Source organism: Dermochelys coriacea, chromosome 15 (assembly GCF_009764565.3).
Source record: "Dermochelys coriacea isolate rDerCor1 chromosome 15, rDerCor1.pri.v4, whole genome shotgun sequence".
NCBI lineage: Eukaryota > Metazoa > Chordata > Testudines > Dermochelyidae > Dermochelys > Dermochelys coriacea.
In genome coordinates this window covers 28614346-28620922 of record NC_050082.1, presented here as the reverse complement: position 1 = coordinate 28620922, position 6577 = coordinate 28614346, and the positions used below count along the sequence as shown (strand labels likewise).

Below are 6577 nucleotides of genomic sequence, written 5' to 3'. Positions count from 1 at the left end.
ACATCATGCAATGCTTTCACTCTTTTTTTTTTCTGAGAAACTAGATGGGGAGACATGGCGCTTAGCCCTACTTTTAAAAAGCCATATTGATCATTTTAAAATAATGATTCTCTCCTGTGGGGCCAGTTACATGTATGCATTAAATAATAATCCCTCGCTCTTGTACGGCATTTTTCATCCATAGATCTCAAAGAGATTTACAAAGAGTATAGTTATCTCCATTTTATCAATGGGGAAACTGAGGGACAGGAAGTGACTTGCCCAAGGTCACCCAACAGATCAGTGACAAGGCCAGGAATAGAACCCAGGTCTCCTGAGTCCTAGTCCAATAGTCTATCCACTAGGCCATACTGCCTCCCACCTACAGGCCACATCTGAAATCCAATGAAAGCAGTGGCAAGACTCTCATATGCTCTAGGGCGTTGGATAATGGGAGTTTGTTTTCTACTTTTAAGGCCTGCTCCTCCTTCCGCTGAAGGTAATTAACAATCTTCCACTGCTTTCAGCAGAAGCAAGGTGAGGCATGAGTACTTGTACAGTCACTGCAGCCAGGCGCTGTGCAAGCTTCTCCTGTGTTGCTCTGCAAACCCGGCCCAGGATGCTATCACTCCTAGGCATCTCTTATAGGCATCCCAAAATCGGTGGGTGGGCAGGAGTTCCTTAGTGGGATACAAGGGGGTTCAACCAGGAGCCTGGAGCTGCAATAAAGGACAGGAAATGGAAGGGAGATAGCAAGAAAAATGCCCCGCCAGTGAGATTGGTTTGACTGTGGAAGAATCTTCTAGGGGAAGTGGTTAAATGAGATTGGAATGACATCACCCTGACCCTGCTCTAGATGGGGTTCCTCCAGGTCTCTGCCTCTGAAATGCCCATTGACTTTGAGACCATCAGACTTCTTTCACTTGTGGCTGATGCTGGGAGAGGAGGGTCTAGGAGAGGGTTTGGAGACGGGATTTCCTTTCCTGTAGCCATTGCAACGTGCATCCCACCCCAGACGAGGGTGGAACATGTGAGGCCTTTCCTGCTGTTCCAGAAACACTGCCTCTCAGGCCTTGTGATCGTTGAGATGCTGCAGACTGAGGCCAGGACAATGGAAGAATTTTCCCAGTCAGGCTAATGAGGAGAGCATGCTTTGGATGTCTGCCACGTGGATGCCAACTGCAGAAGTCCATAGTGGGTCTATTTGGAGTATTTCCTTCATCAGCTGCCATCCTGGCAGAGTTTGTGCACGGCTTAGACCTGTGCTGGCTGCGTCTGGCAGATGGTGCCAAGTCACTGGATCAGAGAAATACGGAGGTTACTGTGTGTCAGGTTTGTGCGGGGCGAGCAAGCTTGCCTAGGTTGGTTCCTGACAGTTTCCTTGCATCCGATGAAGTGAGCTGTAGCTCACGAAAGCTTATGCTCTAATAAATTTGTTAGTCTCTAAGGTGCCACAAGTACTCCTTTTCTTTTTGTTTCCTTGCAGTATGTTGTTCAGCCACTTGGTGACTCTGCCTTCTCTACAGAGCCCCAGATGGGGTGCGGATTGTGGTACATGGTGAACAAAGGAGACCAAGCAGGAACCTGAGGCCTGTTTGCACGTGTAGTTGTAGCTGTCTTCTGTAATAAATACCTCCTGTTTAAAATGAACTGAGAGGGCCGAGACTACTACAGTACAAAAGCACAAAATAGCACACAGACACTCCACCCAGGGTAGGAATTCCCCATGAATTGTCCAAACTCCTCCTTGCCTGGTCTCCGGTTCAAATCCGGCATAGCCCGTACCACCTCAGAATTGGTTGGGAGCCTGTGAGAAGGACAGAGGGATGGGTATGTCTAAAACCACCATGATTAGCACCAACTGTGTCCCCCTTTTGGGTGCTCTCAGGGAAGAAGCCAAGGAATGAATGGGACATGCAGCCAGACGTCTCCTTTCACCCTCAGCAGCTGGTGCCTGCCGATCAGAGGTGAGCCTTATTGCCTGGGATGAGTGGGGATGGGCAGTATGTCTACTGGCTGCATTATAGCTATACCATCGAGGTACGGAACAATCCAGGGCACGTCTGCAGCACCTTCCATCTGAGGAGCTGTGTGCTTTGGAAAATGTAACTCGTTCTCACAGCTCTCCTCAGGGTCCGATCCCCGTCTCGTTTGCAGACGGCTCTGCCAAGGTCGCATCGCAAGTCTCCAGCAGATCCAGAGACCGAATCCAGCCCTCGATTCCACATTCTAGACAAAACCATCTTTTTTCCCCCCCTTCTCAGTATGTAGATAAAACTTCCCACTCCAGGACTGTCAACCAGGCACCTTGTCTCGTTCAGTTCCTCTCTCAACAAAAACTCAGATCCCAGCTGTGGTGCTCTCTTATCTAACAGATACTTGATAGATGTCCTGTTCCACAACAAGCCCTTCCGTTCTTGGGCATGAGCTCTCTCAGACCTAGACTTAAATTCAGTCATTTAATGTTTCCATTTCTAGGGGTTTTACTTTAAATGTTTCCTTTTTAGTGCTACTTAATAGAGGCCATGGTTTTCTCCTGAACTCGAGCCAGATGTTGGGCACATGACACCAAGGCTGTTGACCCTGAAGGTGGCCAGGTAAGTAGTCCTTTGTCACCAGGACTAAACTCTGAGCTGGATTTCTTGGTCGAAGTTTGTAATTACACATGTTATTTCTGGGTCTAGAGCAGCATTGCCACGTGGCTGGGAGTGCTGGGCGGGGCCCAGCAGAGAACGCTGCGGGGGGTGGGGGGCAAGGGTGGATCCTGCATTTAATGTTTGTAGCGGAAATTGTCCCATGTGTGACCGTGTGAGGGGGCGGGCAGGAGACGATAGAGACGAATGCCCTGTGACGCAGATGCCGCACTCGGTCAAAATAGGAAGGAGATTTAGTACCATGGCTGGGCTGCAGACTGGGCTTGGATACTGTGGGCCAAACTCTTAAAGAAGCCACGCACCGCGTGTGCCCTTCCTCTTGGCACTGCGTCTGTTCACCCCCTCCAAGCAGCTGGGTGCCTGTTTTCCCAGTGCAGTTCGCGTGCCTGCAACAGTCAGTGTTCTGGTGAAAAGTTGGCCCTGGCTGTCACTGAGCTCACAGCCTTAATCCCAGAGAGGCAAGAAGTGCCAACTGGCTGACTATAGCTGACCTTCATGCTGATTAACAGAACTACTAAGTATGTGTTTTCCCTGTTGTTCAGATGGGGGAAGCGCCATACAGTGGTCATCAGCAGCATTCCAGGGCGAGGCAAATTGGAAAAGAAAAGGCTGATAAAGGTTGGTCTTATTTTTCTTACTAATACACCGATTAACGTATAGGGTACTTAGTCCATGTAGAACTCATTGGCTTAGGTCATGTGACCTTGTCTCCCTCTAGTGGCAGCATCAGCAAGTACAACAGGGTGCCCTTTACCACTATCCTCAGTTACTCCTCCAGCTCTAATGGGAGGAGCTTGTGCTGTTCGGAGGCAGTGACGCCCAGTGGAGAGGCCACTGAGCTGGGAATTGAGGGACCAGGTTCTATTCCCATCTCTGCCTTGACTTGCCGGGCGACCTCAAGCAAGTCAACTCCCTGCTCTGCATCTCCGCTTACCGTCTGTAAAACGGGGACCGTGATGCAGCCCTCCTTGTCTGAAGTTCCTGGAGAGCTGTGAAAAGCTGCTCTGTTGGAGCTAGCATAAGTTTGGTGCTAAGGATCCCAGGGTCAAGCTCCATTTACAGCCCATAGCACGTGGCTGTGGTTTGTTAGACAGAGTCAGGCCAAATTTCTGTTGCAGACGATACTCTCCTGCTTTGGCTTCCATGGAAGTTGAGGGGAATTTTGCCTGAATAAGGTATGCAGGGCTCGGCCCAGAACTGTAATAAATTGTGAGATTCCGTTGCTGAAGTGGCCCTCCAAGGGATGTGGGTGAGCACAGGAAGATAATCTGTGATGGAAACTTTGCTCGTAATAGCCCTGCAAAGAATCTTCCTGTAAATAGAGAAATGAGGCCAGTTTGGTTGTTTATGTGGGCTGAGGATTGACGCTCCTTCCCCACCCTGTGAGTTAACGGCTTATGTCCGTTACAATGCGACTCAGAGGACAGCTGTGGTCAGCACTGTCGAGGTCCTCGGAGCTCATGAGCAGCCTTAGCTTCAGGGGAACTGGTTTTGGGTCTGTTGTGAGTGGGATCGAATGCTGCAGTCTTTCCTCAGGCAAAACTCCTCTGGAAAGCAGTGTTTGTTTCCCCCCCACCAACTGCGAGCTACCGAACTTGACCTGTTAGGTGATTGCTAGTGTCACACACTCGCCAGTGGGTTCAGCACTAGCACCTGGTGTGAGTGATGCAGTGCACACCTGCTGTTCTGGGTTGCGGGATCATTTCACGGTAAAGGGATTTCCAAGGACTCTTGTGGATATTATTAACCAGCCCCATGGCAGGCTGCAAATTGTAAAGTCTTTTAAAATACCATGACCAAGTTCCCCTATGAGCTCCAATACAAGTCCTGGCAAAGGGAACTCCATGTGTGCAGAGAGAGGCAAATATTTGCATTGAGGTGGGAGGGGAAATTGTGCCCTGATGTATTTTGGGCTAAATTTGGGAGCTTAAATCCCACTGCGTGTGTGTGGGGTTTTTTTTGTTGTTGTTGATTTAGCCCGATGTCCAGCTTGAATCAGCTGTTGCTATTTCAGCTTAAGCCCAAGTCCCGTTAACTTTAGTGAATAGTTTTTAAAAATGCAAAGACGTCTTAGATACAGTGTTTTGTGTTTAGAGCATAGGCTGCAACAGAGATAAAATCTGCCTGCTTTATGAGCTACATCTCAGAGGCCTAGGGGCTCGTAGGAAGCCATAAAATACACAAGGGAAAGAGATTCATTAGCAAGCTCATTGGTATTATTTTTTTAGCCCTCGTCATCTGGCAAGACCAGAGAGATTAAAAACCAGGACAAAACAGCAGTTGGGGAAGTAAAATAACCTTGGAGGGTAATTTTTCCCAGCAGGACACAGAGCAGACCCAAAGGCTGTCTCTTTTGGCACATCGCCTCTGCGATGTCTATGAATTCTTCTTGCAGCACTGCTCTTCTGAGAAGTGGCTCTAAAAATGGCACGGTGTAGCTCCCTGTTTTTCGTCTTCTTGACTCCAGCTCTCAACTGCGCTTTGCTGACAAGTCGAAAGATGGCAGAGTGGGGGTTCTGACTGCCAGCCCAGCAAACTTCTGCAGGGATCTCAGAATCAAGCTGGGTCCTTTGGGTTTCTGCAGCAGGGTCTGGCAACTGGAACTTAGTTAGCAGTTTTGTAGATGACGTACGAGACCGAATAGAATCCAGCTCCCTTTCCGCTGCTGCAGAGCGAACAGGAGTAAAAAAGGGTGTCAACGTCTTTATGTCACCGAAGACGTCAGATGTAACTGCACATTATTAGCAGGGCGGTGGAATAGGAAAGGCTCGTTTCACCTAGTCCTGTTCCAGATTAGAACCACATTTCAAACAACTGTTTCTGCATTGAAAAAAATTGCTGTTAACTCAGCTGCTTTTGCCTTCCTGGCCATGCCACTGACTGAGACCCTGGGGAGGCTGACTGAGGAGAGTGGCATGCTGCTAGACCACAGTGGGTTTCGCACAGCAGTGTAAGACATCTGATACAGCAGCCATCTCTAAAGTGTCTGGGCTGTGGGCGAATTTAAGGCAGCATTTTTTGCTTTCAGGGCTGAGTCCTTTAATTTTGGTGAGGACTGAGCTCCCATCAAAGATCCAGCCCATCAAACCATAGACGAGAAAAAACTCACTTTTTTTTTTTTTTTTTGAGGAGCAGTATTTGCAAGCTTTCCACTCACCTTCTGGTCTGACATTCTCAGAATTCAGTTGAGGGGCATCAGAACAAATTGCTTGAAGATCACATTTGAAGATTTTGGTGTTTACATTCATACTCTGTTTCAAATATTTTCCATCTGAGGCTAATAAACCTCGCTCTCCCCTTGCTTTATCCTGGTGAATGTAAATGTTTATAAATGAGTCAGCAGCTGGTTAGCCTGTGGCCACAGGAAATGGGAGCTTTGAGCTCGTTAGTTTAAACCCTGGGTCAGTAGGAATCTGCACACTGTGATTTTTCCATTGCAGGAATCGAGCCTTGAGCAAAGCTCTGACTTTGCAAATTAAAGGAAAACTAGAGGTGATCCAGATGTTGGCCATGGCAACTTCCTCCCCGGGAGGGGGGGAGGAAGGGGGTAGATAATTTGCTTAGTTGTGCAGCCTTGTATTTTCAAACTGGTTCTAAAACTGGTTCTGATTGGCACCTGTGCTTCTTCTGAATCCTGCTATCTCTGCCCTTTTTGAAAGATACAACCCCCACCTCCTCTCGGTAACCAGCCCTTTCCTAAGAGTCAAGCTTGTCTGTCTATGTCAATCTTTCCCACTGAGAAAGAATACGTAAAGTCAGCTCAGGCATAGATCTGTTTGTAATAATCTTGTCCTCCAGAGACTGGAGTCTTACTCCTTCTCCTTGAGCTCAAGTGGCAGAATTTGGTGATTTGGGAGCAATGGGGTGAGAGTTCTGCTCCCTGTGCTACACATAGGACAACTCTGATGTGTCTGCTTTGTACGGAGCCATGGACCCCTTCACAT

The 6577-nt window shown here is 48.4% G+C and overlaps 1 long non-coding RNA gene across 1 annotated transcript; it reads left to right on the top strand.

The window, feature by feature from the left end:
- Positions 1–1854: 1854 nt before the first annotated feature.
- LOC122456760 lies at positions 1855–3259 on the top strand. The gene is made up of 3 exons (XR_006275799.1): positions 1855–1946; positions 2487–2576; positions 3176–3259. It is a non-coding gene; the product is annotated as an uncharacterized LOC122456760 (long non-coding RNA).
- The last annotated feature ends 3318 nt before the right edge of the window (positions 3260–6577 follow it).